Source organism: Pseudophryne corroboree, chromosome 1 (assembly GCF_028390025.1).
Source record: "Pseudophryne corroboree isolate aPseCor3 chromosome 1, aPseCor3.hap2, whole genome shotgun sequence".
Taxonomy (NCBI): domain Eukaryota; kingdom Metazoa; phylum Chordata; class Amphibia; order Anura; family Myobatrachidae; genus Pseudophryne; species Pseudophryne corroboree.
In genome coordinates, this window is record NC_086444.1 from 1,054,935,585 (window position 1) to 1,054,949,023 (window position 13,439).

The following is a 13,439-nucleotide window of genomic DNA, read 5'->3' on the forward strand; positions in this document are numbered from 1 at the left end:
CCTCCATGCCGTCAAACGTAGCCGCAGTAAGTCTTGATAGGTGAATGTCCCCTGTTGAAGAAGGTCCTCGTGAAGAGGAAGAGGCCTCGGATCCTCCAGCAGTAATTCCAGAAGATCCGCGTACCAAGCCCTTCTTGGCCAGTCCAGAGCAATGAGGATCGCCTGAACTCTTGTTCTTTTTATTAGTTTGCGGATCCTTGGGATGAGTGGAAGTGGAGGGAACACATACACTGATTGGAACACCCATGAAGTTACCAGTGCGTCCACCACCCCTGCTTGTGGGTCTCTTGACTTGGAACAGTACCTCCTAAGCTTCTTGTTGAGGCAAGAGGCCATCATGTCTATCTGAGGTACACCCCATTGGCTTGTCACCTCTGCAAATACCTCAGGGTGGAGGCCCCATTCTCCTGGATGGAGATTGTGTCTGCTGAGGAAGTCCACTCCCGGAATGAAGATTGCTGACAGTGCCACCGCGTGCTTTTCTGCCCAGAGGAGGAGTCTTGTTACACCTGACATTGCCGCTCTGCTCTTCGTTCTGCCCTGTCGGTTTATGTAGGACACTGCCATTACATTGTCCGACTGAACCTAAATGGCCTGATCTTGCAGTAGATGTGCCGCTTGTAGAAGGCCGTTGTATACGGCCCTTAGTTCCAGAATGTTTATCGGAAAGGATGGATTCCAGTCTTGACCACTTTCCTTGGAAGTTTTCCCCTTGGGTGACTGCTCCCCAACTTCTGAGACTTGCATCCATGGTTAGAAGGATCCAATTTTGAATCCCAAACCTGCGTCCCTCGAGAAGGTGAGAAGAGTGAAATTCTGGCTTTTGGCGACAGGCGTATCCGCTGGTGCATGTGAAGATGTAATCCTGACCATTTGTCCAGGAGATTCAGTTGGAAGGAACGTGCATGGAATCTTCCATACTGTAGAGCCTCGTAGGAGGCTACCATCTTCCCCAGAAGGCGAATGCACTGATGAACCGATACCCGGGCTGGCTTCAGGACATCCTGGACCATTGATTGGATCACCAACGCTTTCTCCACCGGTAGAAACACCCTCTGCACTTCTGTGTCGAGTATCATCCCCAGGAAGGGCAGTCTCCTTGCCGGCTCCAAATGTGGCTTTGGAAGGTTCAGGATCCACCCATGATCCTGGAGTAGTCGAGTTGAGAGAGCAATGTTCTGTAACAGCTTCTCTCTGGAAGATGCTTTTATCAGCAGATCATCCAGATACGGAATTATGTTCACTCCCTGCTTGCGGAGGAGTAGCATCATCTCGACCATGACCTTGGTGAACACCCTCGGTGCTGTGGAGAGGCCAAATGGCAGTGCCTGGAACTGATAGTGACAGTCCAGCAGCGCAAATCTTAGATAAGCCTGGTGAGGCGGCCAGATCGGAACGTGAAGGTACGCATCCTTAATATCCAGGGACACCAGGAATTCCCCCTCCTCCAGACCTGAGATCACCGCTCTCAGAGACTCCATCTTGAATTTGAATTCCCTCATATAAGGGTTCAATGACTTTAGGTTTAATATCGGCCTTACCGAACCGTCCGGTTTCGTTACCACAAACAGGTTTGAGTAATAACCCTTGTGTTGTAGATGAGGTGGAACTGGAACAATGACATTTGTTTGAACCAATTTCTGAATGGCTTCCTGTAGGATAGCACTTTCTGTCAGCGAAGCTGGTAAGCCTGATTTGAAGAATCTGTGAGGTGGGAGCACTTGAAACTCCAGTCTGTACCCCTGGGCAACAATATCTGTTACCCAGGGGTCTAGGCATGATGACGCCCAGATGTGACGGAAACCTTTTAGTCTCGCTCCCACCTGCCCTATCTCCAGGCTGGGAGGTCCACCATCATGCTGAAGACTTTGAGGAAGCAGAACCTGGTTTCTGTTCCTGAGAACCTGTTGGTGCAGGTTTTCTGGATTTTCCCCGACCTCCTCTAAAGAAAGTGGAAGGGGGTTTGGATTTTTTAACTTTTGCTGTCCAAAAGGACTGCAGTGTAAATGTAGGATAAGCCAGTGGTGCTGTTGAGGGAAGAAAGGTTGACTTACCCGCAGTTGCCGTGGAGATCCACGCATCCAATGCATCCCCAAACAGAGCCTGACCTGTGAAGGGTAGGTTCTCCACACCTTTCTTGGATTCTGCATCCACAGTCCATTGGCGTAGCCAGAGTCCTCTGCATGCCGAGACTGCCATGAAAGTAGCCCTTGCATTCAGCATGCCAAGGTCCTTCATGGGCTTCACCATGAAACCTGCAGAATCCTGTATGTGACGCAAAAACAATTCAGTGTCACTCCTATCCATAGTATCTAAGTCCTCTAGTAATGTGCCTGACCACTTTACTATGGCTTTAGAAATCCACGCACAAGCAATAGTGGGTCTTAAAGCTACACCAGTAGCTGTGTATAGTGATTGGAGCGTAGACTCAATCTTGCGGTCAGATGGCTTTTTTAAAGCGGTTGAACCAGGGACAGGTAAAACCACCTTTTTTGACAACCTAGATCAGTGATGGCTAACCTTGACACTCCAGCTGTTGTTGAACTACACATCCCAGCATGCCCTGCATCAGTTTTAGCATGGCCAAATAACAAAACTGATGCAGCGCATGCTGGGATGTGTAGTTCAACAACAGCTGGAGTGTCAAGGTTAGCCATCACTGTCCTAGATACAGAAGCGTCTACTATAGGGGGGTTCTCCCACTTTTTTCTGTCCTCTTCAGGGAAAGGGAAAGCAATGAGAACCCCTTTGTGGCATCTGGATTTTTTGTCTCTGGGTTTTCCCAGGATTTTTCAAACAAAGAGTTTAACGGGAGGGTAAGCAAGGATTTCTTAAGGGCCCCATACACTAGAACGATAAGTCTAGAGGCTGAAGTCGGGCCGATTTCCCTTGAACTCTCCCGAGAGCCTCCCGGGAGTGTTTACATTAGAGATGAGCGCCTGAAATTTTTCGGGTTTTGTGTTTTGGTTTTGGGTTCGGTTCCGCGGCCGTGTTTTGGGTTCGAACGCGTTTTGGCAAAACCTCACCGAATTTTTTTTGTCGGATTCGGGTGTGTTTTGGATTCGGGTGTTTTTTTCAAAAAACACTAAAAAAACAGCTTAAATCATAGAATTTGGGGGTCATTTTGATCCCAAAGTATTATTAACCTCAAAAACCATAATTTACACTCATTTTCAGTCTATTCTGAATACCTCACACCTCACAATATTATTTTTAGTCCTAAAATTTGCACCGAGGTCGCTGTGTGAGTAAGATAAGCGACCCTAGTGGCCGACACAAACACCGGGCCCATCTAGGAGTGGCACTGCAGTGTCACGCAGGATGTCCCTTCCAAAAAACCCTCCCCAAACAGCACATGACGCAAAGAAAAAAAGAGGCGCAATGAGGTAGCTGTGTGAGTAAGATTAGCGACCCTAGTGGCCGACACAAACACCGGGCCCATCTAGGAGTGGCACTGCAGTGTCACGCAGGATGGCCCTTCCAAAAAACCCTCCCCAAACAGCACATGACGCAAAGAAAAAAAGAGGCGCAATGAGGTAGCTGTGTGAGTAAGATTAGCGACCCTAGTGGGCGACACAAACACCGGGCCCATCTAGGAGTGGCACTGCAGTGTCACGCAGGATGTCCCTTCCAAAAAACCCTCCCCAAACAGCACATGACGCAAAGAAAAAAAGAGGCGCAATGAGGTAGCTGACTGTGTGAGTAAGATTAGCGACCCTAGTGGCCGACACAAACACCGGGCCCATCTAGGAGTGGCACTGCAGTGTCACGCAGGATGTCCCTTCCAAAAAACCCTCCCCAATCAGCACATGATGCAAAGAAAAAGAAAAGAAAAAAGAGGTGCAAGATGGAATTGTCCTTGGGCCCTCCCACCCACCCTTATGTTGTATAAACAAAACAGGACATGCACACTTTAACCAACCCATCATTTCAGTGACAGGGTCTGCCACACGACTGTGACTGATATGACGGGTTGGTTTGGACCCCCCCCAAAAAAGAAGCAATTAATCTCTCCTTGCACAAACTGGCTCTACAGAGGCAAGATGTCCACCTCATCTTCACCCTCCGATATATCACCGTGTACATCCCCCTCCTCACAGATTATCAATTCGTCCCCACTGGAATCCACCATCTCAGCTCCCTGTGTACTTTGTGGAGGCAATTGCTGCTGGTCAATGTCTCCGCGGAGGAATTGATTATAATTCATTTTAATGAACATCATCTTCTCCACATTTTCTGGATGTAACCTCGTACGCCGATTGCTGACAAGGTGAGCGGCGGCACTAAACACTCTTTCGGAGTACACACTTGTGGGAGGGCAACTTAGGTAGAATAAAGCCAGTTTGTGCAAGGGCCTCCAAATTGCCTCTTTTTCCTGCCAGTATAAGTACGGACTGTGTGACGTGCCTACTTGGATGCGGTCACTCATATAATCCTCCACCATTCTATCAATGTTGAGAGAATCATATGCAGTGACAGTAGACGACATGTCCGTAATCGTTGTCAGGTCCTTCAGTCCGGACCAGATGTCAGCATCAGCAGTCGCTCCAGACTGCCCTGCATCACCGCCAGCGGGTGGGCTCGGAATTCTGAGCCTTTTCCTCGCACCCCCAGTTGCGGGAGAATGTGAAGGAGGAGATGTTGACAGGTCGCGTTCCGCTTGACTTGACAATTTTGTCACCAGCAGGTCTTTCAACCCCAGCAGACTTGTGTCTGCCGGAAAGAGAGATCCAAGGTAGGCTTTAAATCTAGGATCGAGCACGGTGGCCAAAATGTAGTGCTCTGATTTCAACAGATTGACCACCCGTGAATCCTTGTTAAGCGAATTAAGGGCTGCATCCACAAGTCCCACATGCCTAGCGGAATCGCTCCCTTTTAGCTCCTTCTTCAATGCCTCCAGCTTCTTCTGCAAAAGCCTGATGAGGGGAATGACCTGACTCAGGCTGGCAGTGTCTGAACTGACTTCACGTGTGGCAAGTTCAAAGGGCATCAGAACCTTGCACAACGTTGAAATCATTCTCCACTGCACTTGAGACAGGTGCATTCCACCTCCTATATCGTGCTCAATTGTATAGGCTTGAATGGCCTTTTGCTGCTCCTCCAACCTCTGAAGCATATAGAGGGTTGAATTCCACCTCGTTACCACTTCTTGCTTCAGATGATGGCAGGGCAGGTTCAGTAGTTTTTGGTGGTGCTCCAGTCTTCTGTACGTGGTGCCTGTACGCCGAAAGTGTCCCGCAATTTTTCTGGCCACCGACAGCATCTCTTGCACGCCCCTGTCGTTTTTTAAAAAATTCTGCACCACCAAATTCAAGGTATGTGCAAAACATGGGACGTGCTGGAATTTGCCCATATTTAATGCACACACAATATTGCTGGCGTTGTCCGATGCCACAAATCCACAGGAGAGTCCAATTGGGGTAAGCCATTCCGCGATGATCTTCCTCAGTTGCCGTAAGAGGTTTTCAGCTGTGTGCGTATTCTGGAAACCGGTGATACAAAGCGTAGCCTGCCTAGGAAAGAGTTGGCGTTTGCGAGATGCTGCTACTGGTGCCGCCGCTGCTGTTCTTGCGGCGGGAGTCCATACATCTACCCAGTGGGCTGTCACAGTCATATAGTCCTGACCCTGCCCTGCTCCACTTGTCCACATGTCCGTGGTTAAGTGGACATTGGGTACAACTGCATTTTTTAGGACACTGGTGAGTCTTTTTCTGACGTCCGTGTACATTCTCGGTATCGCCTGCCTAGAGAAGTGGAACCTAGATGGTATTTGGTAACGGGGGCACACTGCCTCAATAAATTGTCTAGTTCCCTGTGAACTAACGGCGGATACCGGACGCACGTCTAACACCAACATAGTTGTCAAGGCCTCAGTTATCCGCTTTGCAGTAGGATGACTGCTGTGATATTTCATCTTCCTCGCAAAGGACTGTTGAACAGTCAATTGCTTACTGGAAGTAGTACAAGTGGGCTTACGACTTCCCCTCTGGGATGACCATCGACTCCCAGCGGCAACAACAGCAGCGCCAGCAGCAGTAGGCGTTACACGCAAGGATGCATCGGAGGAATCCCAGGCAGGAGAGGACTCGTCAGAATTGCCAGTGACATGGCCTGCAGGACTATTGGCATTCCTGGGGAAGGAGGAAATTGACACTGAGGGAGTTGGTGGGGTGGTTTGCGTGAGCTTGGTTACAAGAGGAAGGGATTTACTGGTCAGTGGACTGCTTCCGCTGTCACCCAAAGTTTTTGAACTTGTCACTGACTTATTATGAATGCGCTGCAGGTGACGTATAAGGGAGGATGTTCCGAGGTGGTTAACGTCCTTACCCCTACTTATTACAGCTTGACAAAGGGAACACACGGCTTGACACCTGTTGTCCGCATTTCTGGTGAAATACCTCCACACCGAAGAGCTGATTTTTTTGGTATTTTCACCTGGCATGTCAACGGCCATATTCCTCCCACGGACAACAGGTGTCTCCCCGGGTGCCTGACTTAAACAAACCACCTCACCATCAGAATCCTCCTGGTCAATTTCCTCCCCAGCGCCAGCAACACCCATATCCTCCTCATCCTGGTGTACTTCAACACTGACATCTTCAATCTGACTATCAGGAACTGGACTGCGGGTGCTCCTTCCAGCACTTGCAGGGGGCGTGCAAATGGTGGAAGGCGCATGCTCTTCACGTCCAGTGTTGGGAAGGTCAGGCATCGCAACCGACACAATTGGACTCTCCTTGTGGATTTGGGATTTCGAAGAATGCACAGTTCTTTGCTGTGCTGCTTTTGCCAGCTTGAGTCTTTTCATTTTTCTAGCGAGAGGCTGAGTGCTTCCATCCTCATGTGAAGCTGAACCACTAGCCATGAACATAGGCCAGGGCCTCAGCCGTTCCTTGCCACTCCGTGTGGTAAATGGCATATTGGCAAGTTTACGCTTCTCCTCCGACAATTTTATTTTAGGTTTTGGAGTCCTTTTTTTTCTGATATTTGGTGTTTTGGATTTGACATGCTCTGTACTATGACATTGGGCATCGGCCTTGGCAGACGACGTTGCTGGCATTTCATCGTCTCGGCCATGACTAGTGGCAGCAGCTTCAGCACGAGGTGGAAGTGGATCTTGATCTTTCCCTAATTTTGGAACCTCAACATTTTTGTTCTCCATATTTTAATAGGCACAACTAAAAGGCACCTCAGGTAAACAATGGAGATGGATACTAGTATACAATTATGGACTGCCTGCCGACTGCAGACACAGAGGTAGCCACAGCCGTGAACTACCGTACTGTACTGTGTCTGCAGCTAATATAGACTGGTTGATAAAGAGAAGATGTCTATGTAACTATGTATGTATAAAGAAGACTGAAAAAAATCCACGGTTAGGTGGTATACAATTATGGACGGACTGCCTGCCGAGTGCAGACACAGAGGTAGCCACAGCCGTGAACTACCGTACTGTACTGTGTCTGCAGCTAATATAGACTGGTTGATAAAGAGAAGATGTCTATGTAACTATGTATGTATAAAGAAGAATGAAAAAAAACCACGGTTAGGTGGTATACAATTATGGACGGACTGCCTGCCGAGTGCAGACACAGAGGTAGCCACAGCCGTGAACTACCGTACTGTACTGTGTCTGCAGCTAATATAGACTGGTTGATAAAGAGAAGATGTCTATGTAACTATGTATGTATAAAGAAGAATGAAAAAAATCCACGGTTAGGTGGTATTACAATTATGGACGGACTGCCTGCCGAGTGCAGAGACACAGAGGTAGCCACGGCCGTGAACTACCGTACTGTGTCTGCTGCGACTGGATGATAAATGATATAAAAAATATATATATATCACTACTGCAGCCGGACAGGTATATATTATATATTATATAATGACGGACCTGCTGGACACTGTCTGTCAGCAGAATGAGTTTTATTTTTATAGAATAAAAAAAAAAAAACACACAAGTGAAGTCACACGACGAGTGTTTAACTTTTTCAGGCAATCACAATATAAGTATACTACTAACTATACTGGTGGTCAGTGTGGTCAGGTCACTGGTCAGTCACACTGGCAGTGGCACTCCAGCAGCAAAAGTGTGCACTGTTTAATTTTAATATAATATGTACTCCTGGCTCCTGCTATAACCTATAACTGGCACTGCAGTAGTGCTCCCCAGTCTCCCCCACAATTATAAGCTGTGTGAGCTGAGCAGTCAGACAGATATATATAATATTATATATAGATAATAGATGATGCAGCACACTGGCCTGAGCCTGAGCAGTGCACACAGATATGGTATGTGACTGACTGAGTCACTGTGTGTATCGCTTTTTTCAGGCAGAGAACGGATATATTAAATAAACTGCACTGTGTGTCTGGTGGTCACTCACTATATAATATATTATGTACTCCTGGCTCCTGCTATAACCTATAACTGGCACTGCAGTAGTGCTCCCCAGTCTCCCCCACAATTATAAGCTGTGTGAGCTGAGCAGTCAGACAGATATATATAATATTATATATAGATAATAGATGATGCAGCACACTGGCCTGAGCCTGAGCAGTGCACACAGATATGGTATGTGACTGACTGAGTCACTGTGTGTATCGCTTTTTTCAGGCAGAGAACGGATATATTAAATAAACTGCACTGTGTGTCTGGTGGTCACTCACTATATAATATATTATGTACTCCTGGCTCCTGCTATAACCTATAACTGGCACTGCAGTAGTGCTCCCCAGTCTCCCCCACAATTATAAGCTGTGTGAGCTGAGCAGTCAGACAGATATATATAATATTATATATAGATAATAGATGATGCAGCACACTGGCCTGAGCCTGAGCAGTGCACACAGATATGGTATGTGACTGACTGAGTCACTGTGTGTATCGCTTTTTTCAGGCAGAGAACGGATATATTAAATAAACTGCACTGTGTGTCTGGTGGTCACTCACTATATAATATATTATGTACTCCTGGCTCCTGCTATAACCTATAACTGGCACTGCAGTAGTGCTCCCCAGTCTCCCCCACAATTATAAGCTGTGTGAGCTGAGCAGTCAGACAGATATATATAATATTATATATAGATAATAGATGATGCAGCACACTGGCCTGAGCCTGAGCAGTGCACACAGATATGGTATGTGACTGAGTCACTGTGTGCTGTGTATCGCTTTTTTCAGGCAGAGAACGGATTATAAAGTAAACTGCACTGTCCTCACTAGTAAACTCTCTCCACTCAGTCTCTACACTTCTACAGTAACAGTACTCCTCCTAGTCAGCTCCAGTAAATCTCTCTCAGTCTCTTATAATCTAAATGGAGAGGACGCCAGCCACGTCCTCTCCCTATCAATCTCAATGCACGTGTGAAAATGGCGGCGACGCGCGGCTCCTTATATAGAATCCGAGTCTCGCGATAGAATCCGAGCCTCGCGAGAATCCGACAGCGTCATGATGACGTTCGGGCGCGCTCGGGTTAACCGAGCAAGGCGGGAAGATCCGAGTCGCTCGGACCCGTGAAAAAAAACATGAAGTTCTGGCGGGTTCGGATTCAGAGAAACCGAACCCGCTCATCTCTAGTTTACATACGATTCCAAACGATTTGGTACAATGTGACTTTTTAGAGCATGCTATACATCACATAGGATATGTCAAGCGCCTACATATCGCATGGGATGTATAGCATGCATTCACAGGTACCATCAGATACATCTGATGGGCTGGATTAGGGTGCTCCAAACTTCCTACTATAGATCGCATGTGATATATCGCAAGCACAAAAACCCCCGTTCGATTCCATACAATTCCACTTTATCACAACAAATAACGAGTGCAGCACCAACAACCTGGAGGAGTCGACCCGACACTCACGGGCCCGCACATCGGATCGGATACACAGCTAAAAATGCACGATTTCACCCAATATATAGTCACGAGTGACCAAATTGAGCTGAATTGAGCAAAATCGTTCTAGTGTATGGGGCCCTTTACTTTCCGTACAATAAGATTCCTCTACCTGCTCAGGTACCTTTTCAGAAATATGTAAAATGTCCCTAATGGCTTCAATCATTTGTTGCACCCCCTTAGCAAGTGATGCATCGTCCCCTGTAGATCCCCATCACTGTCCCCTGTATCAGAGTCGGTATCAGTGTCAGCTTGCATTACCTGGGCAAGTGTACATTTTTGTGGGCACGTAGGGGGGTCTTAGACGCAGCAGTGGGGGCTGAGTATGTCAAATTCTCCACAGATTTTCTCAAAAACTGTGTTTCTTTATCATTATGTAACATCCTTGTCGAAATCTGGAATATCATTCCCCTTAAAGAATCCACCCACGGGGGTACTGATTCAGAAGGCTGTGAAAGTACATTGCAGTCCTGAGTACAGTACATGGAATAGACTCTTCAGGAGAAGATAAACACTCTGCAGCACAGGACACAGAGTCCTTAGACATGGTAACGTGAGATATACACACTTACACACACACACACACACACACACACACACACACACACACACACATACACACAGGAAAATGTCAGACAGTTTCCCCCAGAGTACTTTCAGAGAGTCACAGAGTATAAGAAGCCAATCACACAGTGCCCCAGTAGTTATTATGATAAAAGTCCGGCGCTGACTAATTAACCTTAATAGGGTAATCAGTACTATAATCACACTCCCCCCTGTCTATAACACCCTGGTACCGCAGAGGTATGCTGGAGTTATGTGGAGGGCAGCACTCCCTGTCAGCATGCCTTGTTCCTATGATCTGCATGGAGAAAATAGCGTTGGTGAGTGCTGGATCCGCTCTGAGGAGAAGCACTGCCCCCTGTAATGGCGCTCGGCTTCCCGCACAAATTTGATTATACTGACCTGAGGATTTTGTTGCGAACAGCGGGATTAGCCCCTGTTAGCTGCTTGACCAGTGTAGGGTGATCCACGCTGGCTCAGGACGCCCCTCAAAGCGCCTACAATGTGTGTTGCTGAGCCTTCCTGGAGAGCAGCCTGTCAGAGCTGCGCTCCCACCCTTGTGCCACCATTCCCACCGGTGACCCGCTAACTGGGCCGCCGGCGCTGTACTCACCACTCTTCTTTCTTCTGGCTCTGTTAAGGGGTGGCGGCCGTGCGGCGGGAGTGAGCGGTCGTCTCGTGGGCTTACGATCAGCACCCTCAGGAGCTCAGTGTCCTGTCAGCGTAGTAGAGGACCATTAACTTAAAGAGTTGGTTCCTACTCCCCCACTAAGTCCCACAGACAGGGCCGGCTCCAGGCCTACTAGCACCCTGAGCGAGAAAATGTAAAAGCGCCCCCCCCCCCCCCATGCGCGCGCCGAAGGCGCGCGCTCCCGGAAAAGTGGGTGTGGCCTCTGGAAAAGTGGGCGTGGCCTCATAACTTCATATCATCAAACTATAAACATATTTTCACACAATTAGCAGCCTTACACATAGCCACAGTAGTGTTCCTTACACACAATGTCTCCAGTATAGTGCCAGATACACGACATGCCCCGCAGCAGTGCCAGCTACACATGACATGCCCCGCAGCAGTGCCAGCTACACATGACATGCCCCGCAGCAGTGCCAGCTACACATGATAGTGTTCACTTTTTAGGGCATGGCGCTGATCACAGGGAGGGCACATTTTTAAGTTAGGAGGGCAAAATGATGTACATACTGCTTGTTGTTCCCATACCTACATGTCAAAGAATGGACAGTGCGCGCCGAAGGCGCGCAGCAAAAATTAAGGGGAGTTACTTCGTGGGGAAGGTACGTGGCCACATAATAGTGGCAATTTGCATTACACCACACAGTAGTGCAGCTAATACACACTGCACCAGGTAGAACCTCCTATACATGCAAAAAGGATAATGTATACCCAAGGGTATTCGGGCGCTGTGAGGCGAGATGCTCGGCTAAGCGGCAGCCTGGTTTGAGAGGGAAGTCACTCCCAATATATTACGAAAACAGAAAAAGGATGGCTGCGCTGCAAGGGAGAAAGAGCAATGATCCACTAAATGTGTACAATTTGATACATTTATTAAAAACAAATTTATTAAAAGCGCTAACTGATTAAAAAACAGTAATATTCTGTACATTTAAATGTGCCATGTGCATACAAAAAATATATATGAAAAAATAATTTTTTTACCCAGAATAATGGTTCAGGACATGTATCATAGAGCTCTATAGGATCCGTTCCAAATATCGCCCTGGAGTGCTAAAGGTCCAGTTATATTCCACTGTGGAGAGTCCCTTTTATAAGGTGTTTAGAGAGTCCTTTTCAAATTCCATATGCCGCTAGAGGATTAAAGATGGAATACAGTGTCCCATGTGCAATGAGTACCTCATGCAGTGCGGTAATTGGATGGTGCCTCTCTGGGACTCCTCTGGAAAGCTGGAAAGATTGGTGAGGGCTGGTCCGGATCTAATTGAGAAGAAGTCCTGCTCCAATGGGTAAAAACCTGACGCGTTTCGCTGCGTATGCCTTGCAGCTTTTTCATACACTTTGCGCCAGGCACAGCACTGAGACACATTGCCTAGCCACAGACGCCTAGCGGGAACACTACATGACACGCCCCCCAGCAGTGCCAGCTACACGCGACAAGCCCCCCAGCAGTGCCAGCTACACGCGACAAGCCCCCCAGCAGTGCCAGCTACACGCGACATGCCCCCCAGCAGTGCCAGCTACACGCGACATGCCCCCCAGCAGTGCCAGCTACACGCGACATGCCCCCCAGCAGTGCCAGCTACACGCGACATGCCCCCCAGCAGTGCCAGCTACACGCGACATGCCCCCCAGCAGTGCCAGCTACACGCGACATGCTCCCCAGCAGTGCCAGCTACACGCGACATGCCCCCCCCAACAGTGCCAGCTACATAAATGGCCACAGAGTGCCAGATACATAAGTGCCCACACAGTGCCAGATATAAAAATGCCCACACAGTGCCAGATATGTCCCCACAGTGCCATATATAAAATTGCCCCCACAGGGCCAGATATGCCCCCACAGGGCCAGATACATAAATGCCCCCAGTGCCAGATACATAAATGCCCACACATTGCCAGATGCATAAATGCCCCCAGTGCCAGATGCATTATTGCCCCCCACAGTGTCAGATACATTAATGCCCCCAGTGCCAGATATGCCCCCACAGTGCCAGATATGCCCCCACAGTGCCAGATATGCCCCCACAGTGCCAGATATGCCCCAGTGCCAGATATGCCCCAGTGCCAGATATGCCCCCACAGTGCCAGATAAATAAATGCCCCCCACAGTGCCAGATAAATAAGTGCCCCCACAGTGCAGATATACCCCCACAGTGCCAGATACATAAATACCCCCACAGTGCCAGATACATACATGCCCCCACAGTGCCAGATATATACATGCCCCCACAGTGCCAGATACATACATGCCCCCACAGTGCAGATACATAAATGCC